We start from the raw sequence: 14,561 nt of genomic DNA, 5'->3' as shown, positions 1-14,561 counted from the left end.
TCTCTTTTCTCTCTCTCCACACATAATTGATTAAGGGCCGCTTCCATAAATCAATTTGGTATGGGCATCAGTCAGTAATGAATGGGGGAAGCCCCCCTCCGAGTGTCCAGTATTAATCTAGCACAGCAGGCTCTTCCACTCAGAACTCTCTGTCTTTCTCTCTTTTTCTCCCTTTCTTTTTTCCTTTCACAAACATGCACACACTCACATACACAAACTGGACACAACTGCCAAAAACACACTCTATGAGCTCAGAGGGGAGCTGCTTCTCATCCTGGATGAAAGAGAAAGAGAGGGACGACTGGAAAGGGTGGAAAAATGAACGGACAGGCATATGAAAGAGAGAACTTGCGGTAAAACCCAGTGATGGCAGAGCAGAAAAGGAGTGATGGCAGGAGTATATACTCACACACATACTCACACTCATTGATCCCTCACAACCAGTCTCTGAACAATGTTCCAAAGAAAACTGAAACTTGTTTTCTTAAATATGTAACTTATGTTTAATAATGTTAGTGCTGGAGACTGTGGCTGATTTTACTTTATACTGACTAAGTGTATATGAAGTATGTATACACACACACACACACACACACCACCACCATTCAAAAAATGCAATAAATTTATCAAAATTGTAAGTAAAGACACTTATAATATTACAAAACATTTCTGTTTCTGTCTCAAATGTTGTTCTTTTGAACTTTCTATTCACCAAAAAAAATCCTGAAGAGAAGGTATCACAGTTTCTACAAAAATATTAAGCAGCACAACTGTTTTCAACATTTATAATAATAAGAAATGTTTCTTAAGCAGCAAATTAGCATATCAGAATGATTTCTGAAGGATCATGTGACACTGAAGACTGGAGTAATGATGCTGAAAATTCAGCTTTGCATCACAGAAATAAATTACATTTTAAAATATTTTAAAATACAAAAGAGTTCTTTTAAATACTAAATACTTAAGTACTTTTAAATTGTAATCATTTTTCACAATATGACTGTATTTACTGTGTTAAAAACATTTAAACCAAGCTAAACTTTTAAATGGTAGTGTATACAATATTACCATTCAAAAGCTTGAGGGATTTTTTAAAAATATTTTGTGAAAGACGTCTAAAAGTTTTTCCATCTTAAAGGGATTGTTCACCCAAAAATGTTGTCATCACTTACTCACCCTCATGTCGATCCAAACCTGTATAAGTTTCTTATGTTGAACACAAAAGAAGATATTTTGCAGAACTTTGAAGAACCAAACAGTTGTTGGCCCCCTTTGACTTCCATGGGAAAGAAATACTATGGAAGTCAATGGGGACCAACAACTGTTTGATTACCAGCATTCTTCAAAATATCTTCTTTTCTGTTCAACATAAGAAAGAATATTATACAGGTTTGGAACGACATGAGGTTGAGTAAATGATGACAAAATTTTCATTTTTGGGTGAACTATACCTTTAAATGTTACATTTGAAACTGGGAGATTCAGTGTCACATTCCTTGCCATTTTAAAACTATTGAAAAAGCCAAACTCCTACTCTTCTTTTGCGCAAGGGACTGTGGGCAATTTTTGGCAGAAAGAAGCATGCTATAGATGCATATACCAGAAAAAAAACAGATGCACCAGAAAAATGTTTACAGTCCAGGCATCTACAGCATACAAAAATAACATAATGTGGCATTTGTGATTACCCATAATGCACTGCAGCACGAACAGTTTTGATATTTCTGTCCTGTTGAGTTAACTATTACTAGTAATATTGCTCACAGTAAACAAATTACTTCAGTTAATATGATTAGACATTTCAGTAACATTTGAAATGCACTAAAAATAATATTGCATGCTATTTAAAATTGGTACACATACTTTCCTCCATCTTCTTTAAACATTAGCACAGTTCTCCCTTCATCACAATTTTAGTTTTTCTTCTCTGCTGTTTCTTGCCTTCCCCCACCTCCCGACCCTCTCAGCTGCAGAGTGTTAGTGCTGATGATAGCGTAAGCCATATAGCCTTTAAAAACAGTTTGTCTTAATGAGCTCCGAGGAGGCGGGTCACAGCTGAAGCCAATTGCGAGCCCTTCCTGTCCACATGGCTGCAGGCTCTGAGGTCACGAGGGGTCACGCTGGCCCCATCGCACCAGTGGACTCCGGCCCAACGGCCTAATCTACAGACACATACTTACACTCATGGGGACACATCTGGTTCTGATGCAACTCTGCAGTCGGCTCTCAGGGTTTAGGGGAGAGAAGGAAAGGGTCGCATACCTCTCAGTGTCAAAGTCAGGGCCGAAGGTGGCATGTGCTTGCGGGGAATTCCTTGATCTTTCTCCTCTTCCTCGCCGAGAGCAGGTGAGATCTGGATAAATCGACGTGGTAGCGCTTTGAAGGCATTGCCAGTAAAACACGCAACTATTAACGATCGTAACTAACAAGCTGCAGGCCTCGCTGATGCACATTCTCATGCTCGTTTAACGCTCGTCTATTGCCATGTGTGCACGCTCTTTCATGGATGCCTGAAGCTAATACTTCACAGACCAAAGCACTATTTCTTACCCCCCACAGATGTGAAGATCAAACAATAATGTACCTGCACACATGCGGGAAACATATGCGGGTTTGTCAAAGATCAGACATGCATATACATGCACGACGTGATCGATTTATGCGATTATGCATTCATATGCATGCACGGACATCAGGGTTGTGTGCTGTTCAGAACTGAATTGAGAATGCGTTTTAAATCAAAATTTATATTCAAAGACATGCACATAACTGCAATAACGTGTAAACTTTCAGTGGTGGCTTGACAAAGCCTTGTTTGAATGTTTAAAGAAGTTTGAAGTTTGGTTTTATAGGCTTACAGACAGACCAACAAATAGATAAATGTCACCTATAGACATATTTATTAAATACTTAAAGGGGTCATATGATGCTGCTAAAAAGAACATTATTTTGTGTATTTGGTGTAATGAAATGTGTTTATGCGGTTTAAAGTTAAAAAAACACATTATTTTCCACATACTGTACATTATGTGAGCAGAGGCGGCGGGCTGAGTGAGAAGAGGCGGCGGGCTGAGTGAGAAGAGGCGGTTACGCCTTCTTTCTTTGCGTGAATATTTGGGCGGCGTTATGCAAATCTTCCCACACAGTTAGGTAGATATGTGGGGGCGTGTTCGAACGAGCCGTTTTAGGTAGGTGTGGCTAACTCTTAACTTTTATAAAGAATATCTCTTTGGATTTGAGACTTTAGTCTTTGCAACTTTACAGATCTTCTTTATGCACCAAGAGCTTGTAACACTCTAAAGATAAAGGAAAAAATGAAATTGCATCATATGACCCCTTTAATATATATATATATATAAGTATAGTTATGCCTTGATGGATTTATTTTAATTATTTAAAATAAATTTTAAATTAAAATTATTTTAATTTAATTTATTTATTCATGAATTTTCTGTGCTGATTTCAGGGAAAAACAAAAGTCATTTAAATGTTTAAAATAGATCGAAGCTGAAGTATATAATGTCTGAGTCACTAGCACAGTGAAATTGACTGTTAAACAATGACTGTTTACAAACAGGTTTCCTCAAACATTTCCCCATCTGACATTGGTCAGCAAAACAGATAGTCCCACCCCAAACTCACACCATTGGTTGAGCCAGAGCTGCTGTTGTCAGACAGACTGTGATGCTTAAACAAACAGAGTACTATTTTGATAATACCACAGAGTCACAGCGCTTAGATTTTTAGGGAAATCAGCCTACAAATGGCTTACTTATAACTTGATTAGAGAAAGTATTTAACAGAAAAAAACACTTTAGCTTTAAAAGCAGCTAATGCAATACTACACTTTTATCGGTCACTGAAAGCATATTCAGCCAAAATATTAAATAAACAAACATGCAAGGGAATGTCAGGAACTTTGGGAATTGTGCGGAAATCTGTGGACGCAGATTCCATGCCTAGTCATAGTTAAAACGAACTTCATTTAACTGTGTAGATTCACTGAAACTGGTTCAGTCAAGGTTAAAAAGACATTGGTCACATTAATCATCAACCACACTCACATTTACACATCTGAGTTGCTACTAATGCAGGCACATGCACACCTCTGCAGGAACTTGCATGTCTTATTCTTTATTGTTTGTGCTTCCAGATGCTTCATACACCTGAGCCTATAAAACAGAGTGCGTTATGCCAGTAATTTCTGTTCCACTTCTCCACACACACAAACAAGTACACACATGGCGCCATAATTGGCTCCCACTCCCTTACCGGCTCTGACTCTGTACCCCTAACCCCCACCCCACCCTTAACAGGCCCATAAAAGCACATCTGGAAAGGCACTCTACTCCTTTCCCCCTCTCTCCATTTCTCTCTTGCTCCCTCATGCAGCCGACAAGACGAACGCCACAGAAAGAGCCTCTCACAAGCAGCTACAAACACAGAAATAACACTGTCAGCCTAAGTGAGACATCTTAATGAGCCATCACCACAGAGAAACAGGCAGAGGGCGGGCTATGGGAAAAACCATACGCATACAGATAGTGTTAGCCATGATGACGACACTGGATTTTCTGAGGTGTGATTTCATGAAGTAACATGGAGATCCACCCACTGTATTAAAGGGAGTTTTGGCTCATTCATACTGTGTAGTTGAAATAAAGTGCTTTGATGGTATAGCTAAAGGACTATTAAGTCCCTTTGCTCATTTGTTGGACATGACTACATTTGTTCTTGAGCTTGCTTATATTTCCTCATACAGTTTTTGACCATTTTTATATATTTTCAGTTGAGATACACTTCCTTCCAAAAATTTGGGGTTGGTAAATTATTTTTAATCTCTTATGCTCATCAAGGCTTTATTTATTTGATGGTAAAAGCAGTAATACTGTGAAATATTATTACAATAACTTTTTTCTATATATATATTTTTTTTAATATTTTTAATGAAGTCTTGAGAAATGGGAGGCATTGCAGCACGGGTTGAGTTTCACTTTTGGGCCCAAGCCTCTTAAGCAGGAACATATGCGGCTCCTGGGCCCGAGGGCTCAGGTTACCAGGGGGACACTAAAATGTCGAGCGAGAGAAAGAGAGAGACCGGGTAATACAGAGGGAGACAAGCGAAGAAGATTAAGAAAGAATGTGTGCGTATTTGTGTGTTAAAAGTGAGAAGCAGAGAGCGAGAGAGAGAGAAATCAGCAGAGAGGGAGCGGGAAACGGGTGGGTAGTTCTGCGGTAGGTAAATAGAGTTCTGACCCATGCCCAGTCATTGGAACAGCAGGCCGTCTACTCCACGGGATTTTCTCTGGGTTTTGTTTTGTGTTTTTTTTTTCAGGTTGGAGGGGGGAAAGAGGAGATTGGGGACCGCTATTAACGAGCACCATCGTTTTTCTAATTAGAGCTTTGGGGAATATTTTCTTAAGGACTGTCGACCCTCCCTGAAGGGCTCCCAGGAGAGGGAGTGTGTGTCTGTGAGTGTGTGTGTGTCTGGTGGAAGGAGAGGGGAAAAAGAGATGGAGTGTGTATGAATATGTACTTGCAAATGTGTACTTGTGTGTTTGCATGTGTATAAATACCGGTATATATTTTTTCTAATAATTACATATTAGATATTAATACTGCATATTAGATTAGGTATATTTTTTCATTTATGTATATATATATATATATATATATTTTTTTTTTTTAAAGATTTTATATATTTACTTATTTGCATCTAATATGTATCAGATACATACCTATACATATTTTACACACACACACAATATTTTATATATTTTTATTGTTTAAAAAAAGTATTTATGAATTTATTTATCTAATTTGATATGTATCAGATATCTATCTATCTATCTATCTATCTATCTATGTCTATATCTATATATCTATATCTATATATGTTTTGAATAATAAATATTTTCTCGTAATGTTTTGCATTATGCTTTTAACTAAAGTTAATCTTGTACAATTCCAAACTTGACAAATTGAGGACACATGAAGCTTAGTCATACTTTCAAGAGGATGACATACACTCTTCTCCATCTCATTTATACTTCGGATGTAAAACACACTCTCTCCCCCGTCACACACGCACATATTGTTAGTTCATTAGGTTTTGATGGTTAAGATCCTCTCTCCTTGTGTTCTCGGAGTCGAGGAGCACAGGAAAATTTTCTTTTCTCTTTTCTTCCTTTTCCAAACCTTCTTTTCTTCTCATTTTCTCCTTGTGCTGTTTCCTTTCAGCGAGTCTGCTGCCCTTGTCTTGGCTTTGATCCCCCCACCCCCCATTTGTGGGCCTCTACTGAGCTCAGTGGAGCGGTTACCTGAGTCTGCCTAGATTAATGAGTGTGTGTGTGTGTGTGTGCGCACTTTAGAGTGTATGAAAAAAAAAAGTGGGAGAGAATGAGAGAGAGTTTGAGTCAGTGTGTGTGTGTGAGTGTGTGGTTCTCTTTTGGCTTTCCAGAGACCGCACATTATTTTTGTGAGGGTTTTTTATCTTCAAAGTCACTGTATCCACAAAGTGCCTGTGTTTGCCTTGCTCGCTCGCCATTTTGAAACATTCGCAATCACAGGGTTGTTGTGGACATGACGGCAATCTTGCTTCCACAGTAAAAAAGCAACACGACCGACGCGCATACTCATGCGTACACACATAAACCAACACACGCTCACAGAAGGCCAGTTTGGAAGATGAGGTGTTTGAGTAAACAGTGTTAGTCCATAAAGTTGTTGCTTTGTGTTTATGGATACACGTTCCATCCAAATAAATCCAGAGCGCCTATCAGATGCAAAACCCGTAATCAGATTCTGGAATAAATTGCAAACTGCTAAAAATAACTTTTCTTATTGGAGCCATGTGTGGATTTGATGGGGGGGATGTTGCTGTGGTGGGTCGTAGTGAGTTGTAGTATGAATCAATCCAGTGGAAAAAAAACAATTTGTCTTTTCTGAGATAATATGGCCACGTGAGCCATGGCTGTGGCGTGTTTATTTATTCTCACAACTTAGTGTGTGTATGTTAATACACAAACACACTCTGAACACATGATTATACAAACACAGGCATGTCGTGTAACGGCCCTTTTTTACCTACATGTACACTCTTTAACCGTGATTAAAATGTCCTGTTGCTTTGCAATCACACTTATACGTTATAGAATATATTAAGTAGGGGATAACAGTCAAATGGCCATTATCACAAAATAAAGGAGCAGGGTTATATTTTACAATAAAGCTTGTACATTAACTGCTTATTTAATGGCTGGTTACCAAATAAATAGATACATGGGCATAAAATATTGATTTAATTTGAAATTATTTGCCTAGAACAATATATATATATATATATATATATATATATAGTGCATATAGAGTGCAAAAAAGGTGTTCATTTTGTCCATAGATAAACTTATATAGCTAGATATATTTCAACTTATTTTTTAAATACTCATGTTTAACAGTGGTATTTAAAAACTACATTACCCATAATTTTGCTAAAAAAAATGTAAAAACAATTTCATGTAATTTCTTTGCTTGTCATTTCTTTGTAATTATTTGTGAAATTTACTAACAATTTATGAGTGAAAATAAAATCATACACCAATTTTTTTAGTGTATAATCAACATCTTTAAATTTTAGATTATGTTTTGGCTTTAAATGAAAGTTTGTGATGTTGTGATTTACCTTGTATCTGGTTGGTTTAGTTAATCTCTTAGAAGTCTTTCATGAATACTTCTTAAAAATCCCTATTTGTAAAATAAATCAGAAAACACATCTGAAAAAAAAAACAAGACATTGAAAAAGTGGATGGGCACTATTGCACTCTTTAGTGCTGAATGCTGCAACTGACCAATCAGAGTCAAGTATTCCAGTGTAATAATTAAAATGCACAAAAAACATGAGAACAGTAACACAACCCCATAAAAATGTTTGTTATAAAGCATTTTTACAACTATAGTTATAATCAAACTACATTTCGTCTGATTAACTTACATCCAAGCTGCAGTCTTTATGACAGGCTAAGCAAAAAACATACGGGCAAGATTTTAGTTGGTTTGAAGCATTTCATGACATTTAAAATAGAGAAGTTATTGCTTTACTGTGACTGAAAAAAGCTATTACGATGTGTGTGTGTGTGTGTGTGTGTGCCTTTACAAGCCTGTAAGGAGGTAAACTGTGCCAGGTGTTTCTGATTAGGACCCCTATCAGAAAAAGCCAGAGGAGGGGGGAGTAATGGTGCAAAGGAGTCCAAAACTCTCCCTTTTAACTGTAGCCCATAGATCAAACTCCAGCCGGCTCCCCTGATAGGCTCATAAATACCTCCTCCAAACTCTCATCCCTTATCATACTGTTATTTCTACACTGATTGCAGTGGTTACATGGAAAAGGCCTGATATGTGTCACACTGTGACAGCGCTGACACATATCCTCAACAGAGTGTGTGTGTGTTTAGGAGAGGATTTGATGAACCACAGTGTGTGTGAGGAACATGATGGTTGAGTTACAGAGTTCTGAGTCATTTGTGTAATTTTTTTAACGTTCTGTTCGGTAACCCTTGTATCTTAATTAAGAGACAAATTTGGAAAAATATACATAAATATACACTGTGTAATGTATATTGTATAATGTACAATGTATAAATGTACACTGGGACATATAAAAAATGACAAATTGCTCACTATTAAATGATATGTGTGGCATCTGAGTTTGTTTAATTTATGTGTAAGCATTGTGCACCTGTTGAACTGATGAATTTGAGCTGTATTTGAATTGAGATAAAACCTTTAATTTTAATTGAATTCCAATACAAGTGGACTGTGTAATTTTGTATTAAAGAATTACCAAGAATATGTTGCCATACGCTAAGAAAAAAAGTCTGTAGAAAAACAAAAAAGTTGCTGTTAATTTTCTGCCGTGACATTTTCTGTTCAGTTTACAGACATTTCCTTTAACCAACACAACATAAAACAATGCATAATTCAAAATATGGGAAAATCACCTGTGAAAAATCAATATATAAAATTCCTTCATATTAACATATAACATATTACCTTTCATTTTATTGGCTATGGTGAAACAACACCTCATTTTCCAACTCTATATTTTACCCTCAATTAAAGTAATTTTTGGCACATTTAAGTATCATTTTGTATATTAAAATGTTATTTTCTTTTAAGTCATATCATGTATGTGTGACAGCTAATTTCATTAAATTTAATTTCTGTGTGGAGCAGGGTTGAATTTAATGATCAAATTTGAATTTAATGATGTAGAAATTAAAGTATACATTTGTACATTAAAAATGTTATTTTCAATTAAGTAACTGATTAAAGTAAAGTAAAGTAACTGACTTTATGCTTGACACTTGTATGCTTGTGTGCATTTGGTATTGGGCTCTGTTGTACTAAAATAGGTAGCGTGTGAGTGTGTGTTTGTTTGTCTTTATGAGCTTCTGTGTGGTTTTGGGAAGCAGCATTGATTTGTGACACTGAGTTGGAGTCGGGCAGAACCAGAGCGTGTGTGAAGCCTGTTGTTGGACAGCGCATTGTAACTCTGTCTGCTTATTTGATAAGAACTCGTCCGTCTGGAAGGAAAATAAACAGCTGAGCGGTCTGTTGCTCAGCCTTCAGAAAGGAGCTGTTACTAGAGCACAACACAATATTTACATCACTGTTTACATCATATTACACACCCCTCTCTCTTTCTCTCACTTCCTTTCTGTCCCTCTGATCTCTCTCTTTCGCTCTCTTTCTGTTTTCTGTCTCTAACAGTGGCCAGAATGAAGAAGAACTGTATTATCTAACTGTGGCCTTTTGTAAAGTCAACATAAAATCAACAAGATGTGTTGCAAATGCTGTTTCATATTGAATTTAACTTCTGTTTATGCAGCCCATGCAGGGTAGTCCAATTCATGAACGAATGATGCATATGAGTCAGTTCTATTTAGTGAATCAAACATTTTGTTTGTTTAGAATTGTTGCATAGTTTTAGGATTGTATTTATGTCCCCTCTTCTGTGTAAACAGCTTTTGCAAGAATTATTCTAAATGTGTTTATTATTGATTATCTATCTCATAATTTGACAATAGAATTGTATTTCATTTTTCCAAATATTTATTCCATAAAAATACAAAACTAATCATTAATGGAACCGTTAAGGAACTAAAAACAATAAATTACTCATGATTCCCATTACTTATACTAGGTATTAAAAAAGACTAACTGATAAGAGCAGATTTGTTCAGATCTCGCTGCTAATGCTGCTATTTGACACTGCACAGTAATTGGCAGTATAAAAAAATATGTGTATGTTATTGTAAGAGCTTTACTAAGGAAAAAATCCACAAAATTACCATTGTAAATGTAAACATAATCAGTGAGAATGATAGCAAACAAAGATATTGTCATTATCTATGATATGGTCTAAAAGGGCTGTGTGGATAGCAAAACAAAATTGGTACTAAGATTGAGCCCTGTGGGACCCCACAAGTTAAGAGAATTGATGAGAAACAAATAATTCCAGTGACAATGTAATCAGTCAAAATGTTTGTCTAGGAAGTGTTTCAGGCTATTCTGCCAGTCTCTAATAGTCTCTGTATGTTAATTTAACACTTTTAGTGTGTGTGTGTGTGCAAGGCAAAAAAAGAGTGAAAGTCATAAAGAGGGAATACAAGAGAAATGGGATTTAGTTTCCATGTGTTTATTTATGATGGTGACTTTGTGCTGGTCTGTGTAACCCTCCCTCTGGCTATGAGTGACAGATAGAGATCAGAGGGGCTCTTATCAGTCAAGATGCTCTGGAATGGTCAGACTGCTCTACAATGCAGGGCCTCGGGAAGTCGTGCCGAGATGTTATTATGATGGCATTTCACTGAGTTCCGTGCCAAGAATTAAATATCTCAACACAAAGGAACATTCACAATTCATACATATTCAAAACAGACTCTAAATATGCAGATTACCTACAAACTGTAACTCCATACCTGAAAAACAACATTGAAACACTCACTTGTGTATATTCCATTACAAGCTAAAGCATCGCGCATATATTTGTAAAATAAACAGTCTGCGAGCTCCCTGGGTGCATATGGCCGGCACTTAGATTGAATGCTTTGTCAAGAAGGTAATTTTGCTTGCGTGTGAGGCTCTGAGAGAAGTCATTTTCCGAGCTTGTTATTTGTAGCGGGTGAGATCATGCTTCATTGCTGACACTGAACATAAAGAGGCATTGAGTAAAAAAGAAACCTAGTCCAAGAGTAGAGGTACACACACACGTACGAAGAGAGGTAGATTTACAGAGGTCTGCGCACACACTCGCTCAGGCACACAACCATACACACAGACACAAGGCTACATTTATTCACCGAGGAGGACACACATACTGGGAGTGGACCTTCAGTGTAGTGGAGAACCAAAGAACCGTGGGGACTATCGTTTTTCTCGTTAATTATGACCGTCTGGCAAGCCCAGGGTCCAGGAAGTGTGAAGGTGGGGGAGGAATGGAGAAAGAGTGAGGGTAAGACAGGGAGGGGCGGCACAGGAGAGACAGGAATCAAGATAGAGAGCTCTGTGTAGGAGGGCAGGGAATGTAGATGATAAAACCAGGTGCGTCCATGGAAAAGGGTAGAAGACACCTTAAATCTCCAGCATATGTCGTCTTTACTCCCCTCTAATACCTTCTGCAGTCCACCTTAAATCTTCTAGACTGCAACCTCCCCAGACATCCAACCTGGAAACCAGACTTCTTCCATCACAGGATAAACATTATTCTTCTATCACAGCCCCTCCACACTGAACACCATTCTTTATTTTTCAAAGATGGTCAAAGATATATTTCTTCTTTATTGACCAGCAATATTGAATATAATGTTGAATGAGGGATAGTTCACCTAAAAATGAAAATGCTGCCATCATTTGCTCACCCTCATGTTGTTCCAAACTGGTATGATCTGTGAAACACAACAGAAGATATTTTGAAGAATGTTTCTGTTTTTTTCTAATGAAAGTCAACAGGGTCCAAAACGACATTTTTAATTAAAATAATGAAAAATTAAATTAAATAAAAATTATCTTGTGTTGTTAATCCGTGTATCATTCGATCATTCGTTCTTTGATTTAATATTGAAAGTAGAAAAATTAGAAAACGGCTCCTTTTTCTTTTTTTTCCAAAAAACGAAAATTCTGCTTAAATTTTCATATAAATTATATTATTTGCATCAGCTGGGCATGGCAGGGTATGATATGATATGACAGCTGTCATAGCTACCCTGCTCACCCAGTAAGTCTGCTTGTTTGTTTAATTGAGTAGTCACTCTAGTTCACACAGTTCCAATAAATTGCGATGGGTTAGCCTAAATAAACTCAATAAACAGACAGATGCGACTACAGTCAAGCGCAGACCCTTTTGGAAAAAAACAAAAAAACGAAAAAGGAGCCGTTTTCTCATTTTTCTACTTTCAATATTAAATCAAAAAACGAATGTTCGAATGATACACGGATTGTTGTTAATCCTGTTTGTTTGTTTGTTGTTAAAGGGGTCATATGATGCGATTTCAATTTTTCCTTTCTCTTTGGAGTGTTACAAGCTCTTGGTGCATAAAGAAGATCTGTAAAGTTGCAAAGACTAAAGTCTCAAATCCAAAGAGATATTCTTTATAAAAGTTAAGTCAACCGCGCCTACCTAAAACGGCTCATTCTAACACGCCCCCACATGTCTACATCACAATGTGGGAAGATTTGCATAACACCGCCCAAATGTGCACGAACCGCATAAACACATTTCATTACACCAAATACACAAAATAATGTTCTTTTTAGCAACATCATATGACCCTTTTAATGTGTATGTGTATTTTTAGAGCAAGTGTTATTTTAGTATTATCTATATGTGACCCTGGACCACAAAACTTAAGTGTCAATTTTCAGTGTTCAATTTGGCTATTGCTACAAATATACCCCAGCGACTTAAGACTGGTTTTGTGGTCCAGGGTCACATATAATGTTTAAGTATTAATTACAATTTTAATTAGCTTTTATGTTTTCACTTAAATTTTAGTTTAAGTTTTGTTTTGTGCTTTTGTAATTTTTTTTTTTTTTTTAATGTCTGTTTAGCGTTATTTTTATTTCAGTTTTAGTCTGAGTAATTTTACTTCTTCAACTTAAACTTATTTCAGTTAGTTGCCAAGACAATGTTTTTGAAGTTTCAAAGTGTTATTTTTAACGATTTTTTGTCTAAAAATTAAGCCCTTATTGCTCATAATAAAAAATAACCAATAAAAACACAGTAGGAGACACAATAACAAATGCGTACCACTTGATGAACGCAACATAAAAAAGCTAAAACCGCATCATTCTTTTTTGCAACCAGGCTGCAAATGAACACAACACCTTTCCGTGAAAAATCCAGAGGTCATTAAACCAGGTTAAGTCCAGGCCAGACCAGGTCAGGGTTATTCTGAAATGCTCCCTCCATTCCTCTGCTCCGAGTCTAGTGGAGCGAGCGACACTGCGATTTGAATGGCTCCAGGTCCAATTACTGCAGTCAGCCGCATCTGGAGCAAGTTAACAGGCCGATCCAATCCAACCGCGCCACGGCAACATACGCCCCAGTTTTGACGACACAAGGAATAATAACAATAAAACCATATCGTGCACACACACACACACACACACATAAACTCTCCTATTCAGAAAAATAATAACAGCAATAATACAGCAGGAAATGAAGAGTCATAGAGGCCGTACTGTGTATGTATCAGCGTGAAATGGGGCTTCGTGAAATGTTTCGCTGAGAGGAATGTGATTTATATGTTTTAGTAGTGTGCATGCATGAACATTTGTACAATTTGTTTGTTTACATGACCTTTCTAAGTTGCAATAACGCAAATAAAATATATTTCAGCTATTTTTACTAATAGCTGGGTTTAGTTCTGGGCATGAAGACTTGGCATAAAGTCTAGTCCTCATTGCAGTTTATTCTGGTAAAGAACCACCCAGCTCAAGCTATAACGTATCTTTTCTTACTCTTTTACTGTTTATGATTAAATAAAAAGTATAAAGATAAAAGATAAAGTTTCACATTTACAATGCTACCCAGAGTATGTGATTTTTGTGGTTTCAGTTCATACATTTTTTCATAGATTTAGAATTGTTTAAAAGTTATTGATGAATCATGAAATTTGTGTGTGAAATTTGTAGTGAAATTCAAATGTAGTGTTCAGTCGTAAATAAATGCTAATTCTGTTTTATTTTAAAAGTCCAGGGACGTTCACACCAAGGATGATAATTATAACTATAATTTTTTAATAATGATTCTAAAGGGATGTTCACACCAAGACTGTATAAAGTTGTAATAATTGTTCTAAATGGACGTTCCCACCTAGAACGATAACTGTAAATATAACTATAACTATACAGTTTAAATAATTGTTGTCACAGTACGTTCACACCAAGGATGATAACTATAATTATAACTATAACTATAAAGTTAAAATAATTATAATTGTTGTAAAGGGACATTTCACACCAAGGACGATAAATATAATTATAATTATAACTATAAAGTT

Source organism: Sinocyclocheilus rhinocerous, unplaced genomic scaffold, assembly GCF_001515625.1.
Source record: "Sinocyclocheilus rhinocerous isolate Xijiao unplaced genomic scaffold, SAMN03320098_v1.1 scaffold360, whole genome shotgun sequence".
Classification (NCBI taxonomy): Eukaryota; Metazoa; Chordata; class Actinopteri; order Cypriniformes; family Cyprinidae; genus Sinocyclocheilus; species Sinocyclocheilus rhinocerous.
This window is presented reverse-complemented; position numbering follows the sequence as displayed.